Consider the following 16,586-nt stretch of genomic DNA (forward strand, 5'->3'; position numbering starts at 1 on the left):
TTTGAGAAGCCTTGAGTCAAAGAACCTCTTCTGACTTATACTTTCTAACTTCAGAGCCTCTCCTGATACACACTTTCTGACCAGAAACTGTGAAATAATTTTTAATGCGGATGGAGTGATTCTGAAATTCAATGAAACAAAGCATCAGTTGAAGAAAAGCAATGAAAAGGAAAAGCAATAAATTCTCCAAAAGCCTACACTGAAAGAGATTACCCATGCAAGATGCTTAATTAACTTCTTTTATTAAGTAAATTTACTTAATAAAATAAACTGGTCACAGCTACTGCGTGTCTTATTCCCACAGGCATGTTGAGTACTGTGGCATGGAACGAGCCCAACCTGATGTAGGTTGCTGCATCAAGTGATACAGCCCTGTCTGCCTGTCCCTGGAGAGCAACACAGCCAAAATCCATTAAGATTGCTACAAGCCAGTCTTACACATCTTGGGACGTGATCAGTAGCTCTAAGTACAAATATTTTTGGTGGCAATATTAGAAGTGTGCTAATAAAGGCTTCTTAGTAGTCACATCCATTGTCTATGGCTAACAAAAACAGTTTGGTTCAAAGGGTTTCCTGGGTGTAGCTTTTTCTGTACATCAATTCTCCCGAGTATCAGCTCTCCAATCCCTTTAAGTAAAAGGCCTGCTGAGAACTGATTTTATCACCTTGAAAAGCAATATATTTTCAGCCACAGATTGGTCAAATTAGTAACTATTATTTCCGAGTTATGTGTAAAACTAAAAATATTACAAATCTAGCATTATTTACCAGCATTAATAAAGCTATACTCACACCTTGTATTTTGGACACAGCTGCAGTTATGGGACAAACTTGGGTTGTGGAATAGATGTAGGGAAGAGGTGGCATATTCTGCAAGAATTACCTCCTTGCAAGGCAAGAATAGAATTCAATCCAGATTAAAGTCATGAACTACAGACCAGTGAGCCTCACACCTCTGTGCCTGGGCAGGCCATGGAACAGGTCCTTACAGAAGAGATATTAAGGTACGTGCAAGACAAGGAGGTGATCTGAGCAGCCAGCACTGGCTTCACTAAGGACAAATCACACCTGACCAACCTGTTGGCTTTCCATCATGGAGTGGCTGCAACAGTCCACAAGGGAAGACTGACCAAAGTTATGTATCCACCCTTCTGTACGGCCTTGGACACAGTCCCACACAACACCCTTATCTCCCAGTTGAGGAGCTGGCGATTTGAAGAGTGGACTATTCAGTGGATGAAGAAGTGGCTGGATGGACACAGCCAGAGAGGTGCAGTCCAGGTGGATGCTGGTGACACGTGGTGTCCCTCAGGGCTCTGTCTTGGGACTAATGCTCTTTAACATCCTTATCAACGACAGAGTGAGATTGAGTGCACCCTCAGCAAGTTTGCAGATGTCACAAAGCTGGGCAGTGCAGATGACACAACGGAAGGATGGGATGCCATCCAGTGGGACCTGGACAAGCTTGAGAAGTGGACCCATAAGAACCTCATAAAGTTCAACAAGTCCAAGTTGCTGCACCTGAATCAGGGCAATCCCAGACATGAGTATAGGCTGGAAAAAGAACTCATTGAGTGTAGCCCTGCAGAGAAGGATTTGGGGGTTCTGGTGGAAGAGAGGCTGGTCATGAGCCACCAATGCGTGCTCACAGCCCAGTGAGCCAACTGCATCCCAGGCTGCATCCAAAGCAGTGTGGGCAGCAGGGAGAGGGAGGTGATTCTGCCCCTCTACTCCACTCTCATGAGAACCCACATGGAGGACTCCATTCAGATCTGGGGCCCTCAACACAAGAAAGACATGGACACGTTGGAATGGGTCCAGAGGACGGCCACGAAGATGATCAGAGGCAGGAGAACCTCTCCTATGAAGACAGGCTGAGGGAGCTGGGGTTGTTCAGCCTGGAGAACAGAAGGCTTCAGGGAGACCTTACTGCAGCCTTCCAGTATTTAAAAATGGCTTATAAAAAAGAGGGTGAGTGACTTTTTACATGGGCAGATAGTGATAGGACAAGGAGGAATGGTTTTAAACTAGAAGGAGGGATTTAGATTAGAAGTTAGGAAAAAATTCTTTATTCATATGGTAGTGAGACACTGAAACAAGTTTTTCAGTGAAGTAGTGGATACCCCAACCCTGGAAGTGCTCAAGGCCAGGTTGGATGGGGCTCTGAGCAACCTGATCTAGCGGAAGGTCCCCTGCCCATGGCCAGGGGGGTGGAAATAGATGATAATTTTAAGATCCCTTCCAACCCAAACCATTCTATGATTCTATCATTCTATGATCTCAAAGAGCTTTAGGCTGGCCAGACAGAAGGACTCCTCAAGTAGTCCCCAGTGTTGGATGAAAGTCCAAAAATACTCAGTTTTAGTTATTGCTTCTTCCTGACCAGAATAGTAACAGGAAATGGGAAACACACATCTCCACTGCAAGCCTTGGATGTAAGAACAGCTCCTCATAACATTGATATTATGATTATTTTTCCACTACTTGAACAACTCTGGATAGAAAATACAATGTTGTCGTAGAAATAGCAGATGACTCAGATGTTTGGGTTAAACTTCTAAATCACCTAGGCTTATTTTTGGCCCAGTTTATTTTTCTGATCTTTGTTTACATGATCACCTGAATGTATGAAGGACAAGGATAGGACAGAATTAGAATTTCTGGCTGCCACACCTGAGAAAAGTTAATTGTTTCTTCATTCTGCCTTAACTGCACCAACTATATCAATACTAATAAAAAGATGCATTTAAAAAATATCCTAAGCATAGGTGTGCAGATTTCAAGTTCTGCTGATATCAAAATTATCACATGATCAGAGAAAACTCTTCATGTTTTCCCTTTTAGTGAAATTACCCAGATTTTTTATTTTTAAACTTTAAAATCTTACCATACTTATTAAAATATGTATTACAGCTTCTGCATTGAAAAAAAACTTACTCAGCCATCAGTGGAAAATATTTCCATCTAGCATCCAAATAAGCAGGACAGGAATACAGTTGCAATTAAATCTCACTCACTATTCAATTAGGTAACTGAAAGAAACAGCCACAGTTTGTCTAACAGATGTGCAGGTCTGGTCTTCATGAAGTTGGAAAGAGTAACACTACCATTTCTACTCGCTCAAATTTGTGAAAATTAAAAATGACACCCAAATTTCATAATTGGACAAGGCTAAGAAACAGCTTACTCAGAACTGTCATAATTAATCCAACTGTCACTCTCTTAACACCTCTCTCCATTTCTGTCATTATATAGCATTATATTCCTGATACTACAAACCATTTCTGACTAATGTGTGTAACAGTCTAGCGTGAAACCTTTCAACAAGATTTCACAATTCACAGTAAAAATAGATGCATTGCATTTGTTTAGAGCTAGTTGCATAAAATATTATTAATTTTTGCTATTATTCATATTTTTAATAGAGTCACTGACTATTATACTACATTTTGGGTGAAAAAAATGTTAGAAAGACAGAAAAAAGCTTGCCTCCAAATTCTCCATTTTAAGGCTCTTTTTCCACTTTGCCAAATTCTAACCAGGTCACTTGTAATTTTCCATGCTAATTCCCTTTCTGATACAGAATTAGATTTATGTGTGTTCATGTACGTTCACATGCAAGAAAGAAAAAGGGGAAAATACAGTTTTCCCTTATAAAAGGTAATATTATAATTTTGACACAAATATACTGTAGCAGACCCATCATTTACATTAATAATATTTTTGGTTTGGTATGGAATTTGGTTAATAACTCCACGAACATTAGCCTCCTACAAACTTAACAATTTTTCAGTTAACACAGCTCAGTTCAGGTTTGCAAATGAAGATTGTCAGCACTAGGGTGGCAAAGCAGAGAACTGTATTTCCAATGTTTTTTACTTTTGATATTCACCAGCTCATTTTCTGTGATTTCTATAGATTTCTGGGTGGTACTAATAAAGCCTAATTATGAGAGCAGTAAATTAGCTGAGAAATTAAAGGAAAGACAATGATGACTTCTGCAGTCAAACTGGAATGGTAAATTATTACAAAGAATTGAGGGTGTGGCAGGACATGGTGGGACCTTAGGCCAGTGACACACACAAAAATATGGTACTCAATACAAAACCTGACTTCATTAGGAATTGATAAATAAAAGCATTTCATTCGACACCACTAATTTCAAATCTACTGAGGACTTAAAACTGAAGTTATACTACATATATACACCCTACTATAAGAATGTTCTTCATGTAACAAAGCTCTCAGGGTGTATAATGAAGTATATAAATAAAAACTAGAAGAAAGTGAACTATTCTAATTAGATAACTTATTAATCCTTTTAGATCGTTGTTAAAAGACATTTTAGGAGCACCTGCAAGGAAGTTCACTCGTAACATGCAAGTTTATTCAAGCTTAGAAAAAAACAGGGAATTTGCAATGAATAAAATATGAAATTATTTTGACATAAATATTAATACAGAAAAACAAATCACGTAAGATAATAAAAATCTAACTTAATTCATACAAACAGTAGGGAAAAAAGTAGCTTTTTATTCTACTCAAATGTATCAGCCAAGGAAGAAATCAGGGAACCACGGCCTCAGGGCTTATAAAGAACATTTTTTGTATGCAAGAAGAATATCTACACAAAACATCCATTTAGGTACTGTGAAACTCTTCTCAACTAAGCGATAACTTGTTTTAATAATAGAAACCTCTTGGAAGTTTGCTCGAAGTCAAATCTGCTTAACAAAAACAAAACAAAACCCCACAAAAAAACAAAACCAAAAAACCAAACCAAACCAAAAAGACTACTGTCATTTTTCACCAGTTTTTCTAACTATTTAGATTTAAAAATCAGTAAATGAACCGTTTTCTACACCTATATCCTTCCCATGCCAAGGAAGAGTGGCTGCCCTTGAGAAGTAGCTTGTCTAAACTGCTATTGATGTACACAACATTTTTTAAATGGATTTTTTATTTGTTAAATCAAACATCTACTTTTATTTGAGAACTACCTTTACTTAACCTTTTTCCAGTTTTATCTGACATTATTTCACATCATCCAGACAAAACCAAAAGGTGTATCAGCAGTGAAACTGGAATGCTGCACACCTACTTTCTCAAATTACATCTCATCACGACTGAATGAAAATAAGCACATAGAAATCTGTGTATTGTAAGCAGAAACACAAAATTAATCAAAATTCATGTTCTGGAAGACTAATTTTCCCAGTGGGAAAAAAAAGAAAGAGCGAGAAAGAGAGGAAGAGAGGAGAAAAAGAATTAAGAGTGATAATCCATATATTTATCAAGTTTGAAACCAACAAATTCCTTTGCTTTTTTGTTAGACTGTCTTTGATGAAAAGCAGTCTTAGGCTGGAAAATATTATTGGGTGGAGTAACAGCAAGTTGGTTCAGAAAAAAGGGAAGAATAGAATAGTTTGGATGTCAAAAAAATAGAAACAAACAAAATATATTTTAAAAATTGCTATAGGAAAGATAAGAATTGTTGGAAGACAAGCTAGTAAAAGTTTGGAAATGATATTGAAACAAATATCAGTAATCACTCATTTGGAAAATTACCAGGAAAAGTTCAATAAATCCTTTACACCTTTTTTCTGTACAAGACTGATCAAACAGAAATTGAAGCATCTGTGCACTGGAATGGATATGAGCACACCGATGTGGAAGCAAAATTTAGAAAAGAAGTAGCAGTGTAATGGGACTGGATGACCCCCAGCTCGGATTGCAAAGGAGCTAATATGTGACATTATAAACACATAAGCCAGGTTTGCTCATGATGTAAACTAATCTCATCTAGAGGTCTCTATCATGACTAGAGAAGAGAAAAGATAGTAAACTGTATTTAACAAAGGACATGTTAAGAAACTGAGAACCACATAGTCTCACTTCAATAATATGTCATCTTCAGGGGAAAACAGATTTAGGAGTAAATTTATAATTTAAAAGGGTGAAATATTCCAAACCAATACTTTACCCTAAAACCAAAAAACCTTGTGTCACTGTGACTTCAATAAATCTATTCAGTAACATTGAAAAAAAAAAATCACATCTTTAATGAATACAGGGAACCAATTCTAAGATATCCCATACTCTAAGCAGATCCTTTTCAGTCCTGTGCTTCCTGTTCTAAAGTCAGCAGATTTTAAGCAGATAAAACCAGAATTATTTGGTACTAAGAATTTTCTCTTAAATTTTACTTGTGTTAAAAATATTGCCCCTTGAGCCTGATGTCCTGGTGACTAGGCTATACTGTCACTATGTTGCATAATGGATTGGGTACCCAACAGCAAGGCAGGAAATCTTTAAAAGGTTGAACCACTGGTAGAAAGAGAACGTGAATCAACAGAAAAGAAATGAAAGACAGACAAAAAAAAAAAATTTGAAGTTTACCAAGATTTTAAAACAAAGTCACAGATAATTTCTCTATCATTAAAAAGGAAGGGTATATTTAGAAATAACAGCTAGCTCTAAACCACTCCTACTGTCGTAAAAATAGAATAATTCTTTCCACTGGTTGCCCTATTTCTGGATTTTTCTTTTTTTAAAACCAAACCCAATTGTTCAGTATTGCTGTGACCTCAAAGGCCAGACTTCAGTCAAATCAGGCATCCCTGTGTGATTACTCGAGCCCTCCTCAAGTCTCATGCAATTAAAAGCATCAATACTGACACACATTAATGACAAAAAGTTAATGCAAGGGCTAATTGAGCCCATCTCCCTCACAGGCCATTTCACAACATTAATAGCACGGAAAGCGGCCATTAATATGTAATTAAATTTCCAGGATGCATGGGCTATCAAAACCAGGTAGCTGGAACCCTTCTTCACACTTTTTAACCTCTCATTACCTCTCAAGCCCAAAATAGCCACTGTGCCTGACAATACTGTGTTAATACCTTCCCCTACAAAAGCAAACTGGCATGGCACCAGGCACCAATTCTGCAGCAACAAAAGCCAGCTCAGTGGAGCAAGCTGCATTTTCTGAGCTTCACCATCAGGGAGATACCAAACAACAGATTATTAACTAGTTTTTCCTGGGTACAGGTATGTAAATGTGTTGCTAACAGCAGATATCAGTCACTCAGAATTTCAAGGCTCTGAATAATTCATTCAAAAATATACCTGTATCCCTCTCATTGAAATTAACTGATTTCATTAAGAAAAAAATTATAATTTTAATTCCTTCTGAATGTTTTCCCATGCTGCATCAAATGAAAAAGATTAAAGCGAGAATTGCTAATCTGGGGTTGAAGGAGATGCTTCCACAATGTTTTAGGGAGAACACTAAGATTTTGAGAGACAGGTCTTTGTTTGTACCACTGTTACATTAAAAGGAAATCAGAGGTACATTTTCCCACTTTGGACACACAGCTACCCCAAGTTTCTGGAACAGTTACCACCACCCAAATATTGGTCTATACCTCACTATGAGTGCACTTGCCACAGGGCACTTTTAACGCTTTTGAATAAACAGCAATCACTCATGCCAGCCCCTGATTAGAGTAAAGCCAAAGTGCACTGTTGAGAAAAAGCATCCAATTGGTCTCTGAAGCCACATAAAAACCCCTCATCGAACTACCTGTTCCCCCGACAGCTGCAAACTACTTGGGCTTTTGGGGTTATTTTAAATTTAAAATTTATTTGGTGCCTATGGCAATCTAAAATGAAGACTTTTTAATATTCTGGAATAACAATTGGTACAGCAGACTTCCCAACTCCTCTGAGTCAGAGATGGACCCTTTGTCATTCAATTTAAGGCATAAATTTGAAGTGGGTTCCCAGGAAGAGTCTTAACCACAAACACTTGCTGGATCTGAATCTATCATCCATCTCAGGTGAATTTTCATTCATCTGGATGAACTACTTCAACTATTTCCAAAATGGACACATTTCTGGTGAAAAAAAGAGGAGGAAAGAAGTGCTAGCCTAGCATTTGAATGGACTGCTAATTTTCCAGTGTAAACAATATTTTGTTAAAAATTTTTCAGCCTTATAGTTTTGCATCTTTCTCAGTTCCAGGTAAATGCTGAGAGTTTTGGTTTTATAATCATATTAATTAGACTGCCAAATTCTTCTAAAAGCAACAAGGCCCTAAACATTTTTGTCCTGATTTAAGGGAAACAGAAAAAATAAAATTAAGGCCCAAGTCCTTAAACAACAGCTGAACCAAGGGGGTTTTTTCTCGGCAATGCTTCAGACACCAAAATACTGCTTCACAATGGAAACTGCAACTGAATTAAGCTACAGTATTAAAAACCTGTTATAAAATCTGCTTTTCAAGGGCTCAGCATCCATGTAAAATCAGGTAGTGCATGTTATATGTCAAGGCTATTGCCTTAGAAACCTGACATCATCTTGATGCTCAAGGATATTGATTCACTGATAACAGCACTACAGAATTAAGCTCACTTGAATACTCTGTAGGAAGGACCATACATCTGTTTTCTAAAGTATCCTTTCACGTGAGAACACAGTGAGAGGCAAATGCTTTCAGAGATGGGTTGCCCACCTCATCAAATGAGCTGTGGGCAGACACAACTGCTTAAAAAGCCGCTGCAGAAAAAGAAAGGAATTAATCAGTGCCCCTCTCAATGATTAGGACAAACAGAGACAGTCAATGTATTTTCTGAGGACTATTTTGGTGAAGCATTGCATTAGGCACCAGGGAAAAAAACAACCCCAAACTTCCTAACAACAAAAATACTGAACTACTGCAATAGGAAAACAGAGGTAACTGAGAAATCTATACCACTGGAGCATTCAGAGAGTGCAGGCAAAACCAAAACAGACATAGGTCGAGCTGCACTGTGGTACAGGAATGAAATGGATCCAAATGCAGTGCCTTTTTTCTAAACTGTGATTTTTAAAAATTTACACCTTTTCACAAAATGGAGTTGGGATGAAAAATAACTTTTCCATCAGCTTCAGCAACCATGAAATATTTTCCCTAGTTAATATAACAGCTTATTTATCCACAGACAAAAAGTATTTTCTTTTTTTTTACATGGTCTTGTGTTCTCCATGCCATTCCTCATAATAAAAAGTAAACAGATACATAGATATCTACACACAGCTAATGGCAGCTGTGTGCAGCCATCTTTTCAGCCAAAGTACTCATTCATACAATTTATTTAACTGATTTTAGAAGCAGAGATTATCATACTTATAGACACATGGACATAATAACTGCCATTCAAAAAAACCCACAGTAAGTTCAAATTCTTGAATATAAATACTTTTCTGACATAAAATGTAATATTTTGGGATGAAAACTGAGTACTGACAAAAAGTACAACTTTTGTAATGGTTTTGCACTCTGGAATTGTACTTTGTAAGTCAATGATTTCTGAATGTAGCATATCATCACTGGAGTCAGTTTGCCCTTAACAATCAAGGTTAAAGTTTCTCTCAAGTCTATATTATTTTCCACAACTCAAACTCCATTACTTTAACATCAAAATAGTCCTTGTTAAAGAAGATATAGCAAGTCTAATGCTTGGAATTTGTTACCGGAGTTTAAAATAACAACATTTTCAGCACCTAGATTGAAATGCAAAATGTTAAGTGTAACTTCAGCTGGACTCTTACCATCAACTAAACACCAAAGCATATGCCTTTGCAGAAAAACGGAAAATAATAATAAAAAAATGCTTTGTTCTCTCTTTATTTTCAAACAAAGACAGAGAGGTGTAAAGGGATGAAACTGAGAAGCAATAAGGACTTGGATATGGAAGGGTAAGAAATAAGCATATGGGTTATATTGCTTCAGAACTCAGGAAAACCACTGCTTTTCAGAGACTTTGGTAATTTCTTGGAAGGTGCCCAGACACTCAAGAGATAAAACTTAAGATGATTCTGCAATGAAGTGATTTTGTTGCATTCAGCAATAAGTCAAGGAAAAGGACCAGTTCTGACCTCATTCTATTTGTATATTCAGTGACAATTTTGCACATAGAAAAGAAAGAAAATAACAGCAACCATATTCTGAGTAAAAATACATTCTTTTTTTTCTGGATGCCCTCCCGTGTTCTTGTGTTTGCCTGAATTGGTTTTGAATACTACAATGATACAGATGTCACAGCTTCCTCAGGCAGCCTGGGCTTTATGGCAGCTACAGACCAATGCACTGGCATTACAAGTTTTTGTGTGCAACATTTCCAGCTTCTGACTTACGATTTAATTTGATTCTTGACCTGCTCATTATCTCTGCAGCAAAGACCTCCAGTTATTTTGGCAACTGGTAACCTAAGCACTATTCTGGCATCCCACTATCGGGTTGTCAAAACACCTCTCCATAAAATAACATTCCTGTCATCAGCTAGTGCTTTTGCAAAAAAATCTTATAGGTAACTAAATAAATAGACATCTGAGAGAGTTCTCCTCATGCAGTTTTTGTAACATGAAGCTGCACAAGTGTACTTGGAATTGGAATTTACTCTGTATTTCTACTCTGACAAAGACGTTTATTGACAATACAATGACAATCCAAAAACAATAGGAGCAATCCTCCCAGCCAAAATGGGGACAAACTGGGTCTACCTTAACCTCTCTCATTGGGTCAAATTTCAATGGAGAATGGAATTTGCAAAGAACTAATGAAGTATCCCCCTAGGACAAGGCTATAAAAGGAAAATAGGATTTCAAGTGAGTCCTTCCTATTTTTAAAACATTTTCATGTTCACTTTTATGGTAATACTAATGTCTTGATAACAGGAACATGAGTTGGCGATATAGTGACTTTTCTAGCAATGTGAAAGGTAAAATGAACTGTATTAAAGAACAAGCTACCAAGTCCATGGTTCTCTGAACATTCATGAATGTCAGTTACAGCCACTTTAATTGCTCTATGCACTCCTACCCCACTGTGGAGGATGCCCAGCCTCAGCTGCTGCTGCCTGTCACTTCAGAGAAATCTGTTTAATAATTTTGTTATATCCTCTGTCATTGATACCTGCCCCTACATTGCCTTTCTCCACTGAGTCTTCCCAATGGCACAGGATCTTAAGGGACTCCAGTACCACACGGAGTACCTGAAGAATATTCCTTGTTACAACAGGTGCCCTCCATGGCACAAAGTCTTTTCTTTTCTCCTACCCAACCATTTTCCAGCTGAGGTCTGTTACACAGATAACCCTGAATTCACCTACAGTTCTGGTTGACTTCTAAGAGACATGAATGAACCCTGGATAGACAGTTTATACATGGTTGATTATCCATGATGCACTTCTCCACGGTCACTACCCAGTGGTACCAAAGATCTACTGTCACTGATGAACTCAGGTCCACAGGGAGCTCAGATTAAACACTCTTGTGGATAGTCTTCATGCTGCTCACTCATAGGTTGAAGGAGAAAGCTCCTTGTACTCTACAGCAGCGCGTGACTCGCTGGTATATGCTATTCATGCCATCATGCAGTGTTAGATGTGGAAATTAATAGGGGGTGTCGGGAGGAAGGTTGCCATGTTGGTTCAAATTTTCAGGTAAAAAACCCCAAACACCTAAGTATGATTTTGCCTGCAATCAACCTAAGGAATCATTTCCTAAGTTCTTGGATATGGGCTGCTGTTCTGCTTCATTATGAATTACAAGGCTGGTAAATCCCCTGTACCTTAGGCAAAGTCAGAATTATATATATAATTAAATCAAACATTAAAAAATACTGAAGAGCTCATATCTCATTCTCACAGGACCATCCTTATTCAATAAGACTGGAATAAAAGAAATCATGGGTTTGTACTTGGCAGAGGGAAACACAGACAGAACACCTAATGGATAATTAACTAGTGCAATCAATTAGAGGGGACATGAAACTATCCTACATTCAGTTTTCTTATCAAGAATGCATTTTAGCTCTTCCACCTTTCTCCTGTTATTTCTTAATTATTTTTCTTGTTTTCTTTGGGAATTAAGTGTCAGTTAGTCAGGATTAAGACCATCCACTCACATTCACACTGCAGAAATATGAAATATGAAACACTACTCCCCTTTTTAGACACAGATGAATTTGACAAATATCCAGAGCATCTGAACACAGTTTGCCACAGAGGTAATATTACAAATAATTTTTAACAAAAGGCATTCAAAAAGCCCACAAAAGCCTTCCAGATTCAATAAGCTAGTTAGCAAACAGTGGGAACCTAAATACTTCTCCCACTTCTACTACACTGAAGTATTTACAGCCATCACCAATTTCTGTGAAGGTGTATTAGTTTCCTAAAAAATATTTGTATAAACAAACATATGCATACAAGGGGTGTGAGTGTAATGAAATTAAAAACATACTTTGGAGACTTAAGGTGATTAGAAACAAGCAGTGTTTGTCCAGAGAAATCCCTGCCATTTAGTGCAATGTTACCCACTCCAATAGCTTGCTATTGCCTCTTGAGAATTATTTTGGCAATACCCAGGAAGAGTTCTGTCTAGCACTGATTTCTGATCTGCAACATGTCTAAGATGATAAACCAGAGACTCAGAAATTATCCTTCTTCTGTTAGGAGTAACCATGAAATGTGTCCCTCCCCAATTTATCTTGTGTACAGTTTCGTGGCTCCCAACGTATTTTTTTTATTTCTTTGCCATCTGATGCCAAAATTACTGCCCTTGCCCTTGGTTTCCCACTCTCAGATAAACAGCCTATAAAATTGCTGCAAGAAACCAAGTGCTGCTTCTCACACAGCCACAGACAGACTTCCTTTACTGAACACATTCCGCATACAGCATCCTTACCAGGCTCCAAAAGAGGGAGATGATAATGTAATTGCCGAAATGCCCAGAAGTTCCTCCGAGCACAGACTGAAAAGAGGACAGGAGCAGGGAGGCTCTAAAATCGGAGAGTGCATCACATATTAAAAAGTAACTTTTCGGCAGCGCACTGCGAGGCTGAGCACCAGGCAGAGAAGGGGAGCACGCAGCCACATGGTATATTCCTGCCTCTGCCTCTCTCCTCTCTCTCTTTTGGTCCTTCTCTCCGGCTTTCTCTCCCACCTCCTCTCCCCGGTGCTGCCTTCCCCTCTCCCCCTGCCGCAGGCTGCAGAATGGGACACGCTTGTTCCCCAGCCAGCCGGCAGCTGTCACACAGCGGAGGCAGCCAGCAGCCGGTGCGAAGAGTGAGCCTACTCTGTCATTTAGGATGACTCACTGGAATCTGGCATTAATTTCTCTTTTTCTGATAGTGGACGGAGAACAACCAAAAAGCTACACTGGACTAGACCAAGGTAAGAGATTTAAAAGTCTTTTTTACCCTAATGCCACCCGACGCTCTGAGGGTGCCAAGCTGTGTACAAAAGCTGGCACTGTAACTAATTCGGTGGGTGTCTGAACACCTGGCATTACATGCCATCAGTGTGTCCTTCTGGTGTTAACCCTGTGTGTACCACCCAGCTGCACCCGGGGGGAGAGATAGCAGGTCAAAATACAACCCAGTGACTGCATTTTGTCCCCTTAATGCAACTTTTACTGCTGTACTACCACCTGCTCCCGTGGATACAAGAAGCTTCTCAATATTGCTAAATGATCAGCCTTTTGTGTTCTGCTGCTGGGAATGTAGCGTACCAGGCGTCTGTCATGGACTCCGTGTGGATTCATTCCCACAGCAGTTGTTTCATCACTTTAATGAGTTGGAATTCCACAGTGCACAGAAACGCTTCCCTGTCATTTCCCTTCTCTCCGAGGGGTTCTCACAGGATCATATAGATACGATCCATTTTCAGGCTTTTCAAAAGTAGTGCTCACTGAAACCACCAGAACAAGTCTGCTGAAGAACAGGCAGTGCTGCACTACATATTCTGTCTGCATTCCTCTCTATTTTTTCTGCTGTGAATCAAAAATTCAGCGCTGCAGGAGGGTTTTTGTAAGGACAGTTAATGTCTCTGGCATAGCAATCTAAAGTAAAGGGAGAAGCTGCTTCTCCCCATTCTGAAATCCTGGCAAAATGCTCTTCTTCCATTTTCTGAGGAGGTACAGTATTTCTAGCAGAGTTATCTAAGCAGGTTTCTGCTGGGGCGGATTGATGGGTTTTAGTGGTGATTTTAATGAAAAGCTTTCACTGAATGTCTACAGCTTCATTTCTGTCAATCCAGTGCTTTTTACCAAATGGCTTACTTCAGAGGGTGACACCTTTAAAATTAACCCAGCAGCATGCTTTTCTAAATCTATAAACAGAATAACAGACTAGCTAGGGTACATTGCAGAATCTCACAGTCTTACCTTCGGATCTTTAATGGTGTAACTGCAGTGGAAGACATTTGGTTTGGTTTACATGTTCTCTGTACTGTGGAAAGTGTCACAATTGTAACTGAATTTACCTGTGTTTCTTATACATAATGTGGTATTTTTCTGCAATACCTTACACATTCTATTTGTTCAGACCTGCTGTGTACTGGCAATAGGCTTATTAAGAGTTGACTTTTAAACCCACAAAAAACTGCCCTGACATTATTGCCATGAAAAGGAATCTCTGCTCAAAGAAGATGACAGGTCCCACATTGATCACATCTACAGGTATGAACAAACAGGTATCAGCAGTTGACACCAAACACCATTGAGCTTCCAGGTAGTCATCAAGACCACAGTCTCTTGACCTAGTATGAATATTTTTGGAATGAACTCCAACATGGCACCAGTAAACACTCCCCTTAGTTACTGCTCATCCATACAATCTTTAAAATAGATTAGGAGAAAAAAGATTCTTATTTCAGAGAACTTACAGGACTTAGGTACAGAGCTTCAGGAAGAGGTAGGACAACAGCCTGATGTGTCATCATGGATTCTACATCATTTTCCATCAGAAGATGGTACATTTTTCCACTTCTAAAAGTGGAAAGCATTTACCATCACTATGCTTTATTTTTAACCATTTGGACAACTGCAGAGACTTTAGTACATTTTTTTTATAATCTACTTTTTTTTCTTAGCATTTAGATATGATACCTGACTGTGAAGTTATCAGATTATTTCCAGGGAAAGTAATTCTAAAGCACAGTTCAGACAACAGATCATTGTGATTCGGTCTTTAAGCAGTTGATAACAGTCATGCTACTTACTTTTAAATTAGTAGTTATTTATTGTTTGCAAGTCCTTAGTCACTTGCTACTGTAGCACATGCCATAGTCTCTGGAGGTCTGGGGTCTAAACAGCTATTTTTGAGCCTGTCTGGCTAATGTCTAGAATAGAAAATTAACCTGTTCACAAGTTGGGTTTTTCTGTGCTATTTTCCTTTCTTTTGAGACACCAGTATATAATCTGTTTTCATGTGTGTGGCTCCTTTCAGGTGGAATCTCAGTCCATTTAAATGCAGACAATTTACTGTGATAACAGTTTATTGTAGCTTAGCAACAAGAGCTAAAAAAATACAGTTACATCCATCACACATGCAAACCTTGTATTGTGCTGCCCTGTATTCAGCAAATTAAACCCTTGAGATAAATGACATTCTAGACCAGTCAGTTTAATATCATTAGCTGGGCTGACCGGTTGTTCTAATTACAGAAGTCAAAGACTGCAGGAAGCAGCTGCAAAGTCAGCACATGTGCAAGGGGCTGTTTGTAAAGCACAACACATGCTTTAATTTGAGGCTTCTTTGTTGCAACATGAATTATTAAGGAAACGTATGGCATTTAATATCACCGATAGAAAAATGGCCAGGCTATGGTCCAGGTGGTAAAACTTATATGAGTTGCATGGGGTTATCACTGGTCTTCCTGTGAAGTTTAATTTCTGGTGTAATATTTTCACCAAAATAAACAAACAAGCACTTCCAATGCTATTTCGCTGTGATCAGGGGCTCTTGGGGCATTAATTTACTGGTAAGCTAGGAGAACAGCAAGAGGAAAATTAGTGGACTGCAAAGAGCAGCCAGCACCTACTGCTACCTACAGTCCTACCTCCAAATTTTACTGCAGATGGAGAATCTACTATCCATGTGAAATGTTCAAGGGACAATAAGCTGCTATACTGGAATTGGTATGAAACACCCCTAAGACACAGATGCTCAACTCTGGAGCTCTGACTGAGTCTAAAAAGATTAAACCAGCCACAAAACAGCTAAGTGGAGTCAGGCAGCTGCTTTGATGGGTGGCCAGGAATCCCCTCAGCTCTGAGTTTCACATCCCTCTTGGTGTTTCACCTCCACAAACTGAAGGCAGGAGAGGTAGAAGTTTTGCTGTGGTTAGTTAAGTGGATTTAGTCTTATAACTGGTTTTATTCAAAAAAGACAAATGTTCAGCCAAGCCCTTCAGCTCAAAAAATCAGCTTAAATAGAAGCTGCTTCACTTCAGTTCTCCGCTATTTCTCTATATTTCATTGGAACGTAAAATCTCATCCAAAGATGAAGAGCTCTAAACAAATCAACAAGGTTTACACATCAGAAACATACCAGTTTTTGATAACAACTTCTACAAAGGTACAAAATTCATCCCAAATACTCAGTAAACCATATTCTGCATATAGGCTTGCAAAAATGGATAAAGTTTCACTCTCCATTGCAACAAGCACACTTAGCCACTTTCATAGTTCACTATTAATGTCACTGTAACTCGAGCAAGTGTAGATCTATTCATTGCACCCTGAACAGAGTCAAG

At 38.6% G+C, this 16,586-nt stretch overlaps 1 protein-coding gene and 1 long non-coding RNA gene across 3 annotated transcripts in view; one reads left to right on the forward strand and one right to left on the reverse strand.

The window, feature by feature from the left end:
- The window catches only part of LOC120324135, a 137,919-nt gene that overhangs the window by 54,357 nt on the left and 66,976 nt on the right, over positions 1 to 16,586 (reverse strand). The gene's annotated exons all lie outside the window — the stretch shown is intronic.
- The window catches only part of RASGEF1A (RasGEF domain family member 1A), a 160,296-nt gene continuing 156,416 nt past the window's right edge, over positions 12,707 to 16,586 (forward strand). For both annotated transcript variants that reach the window (XM_027720654.2, XM_027720656.2), the window contains exon 1: positions 12,707 to 13,223. The gene's annotated coding sequence lies outside the window, so the exon portion shown is untranslated. The remainder of the gene's footprint in view (positions 13,224 to 16,586) is intronic.

This window comes from Pipra filicauda, unplaced genomic scaffold, assembly GCF_003945595.2.
Source record: "Pipra filicauda isolate LSUMZ 115617 unplaced genomic scaffold, ASM394559v2 scaffold430_size1018388_pilon, whole genome shotgun sequence".
NCBI lineage: Eukaryota > Metazoa > Chordata > Aves > Passeriformes > Pipridae > Pipra > Pipra filicauda.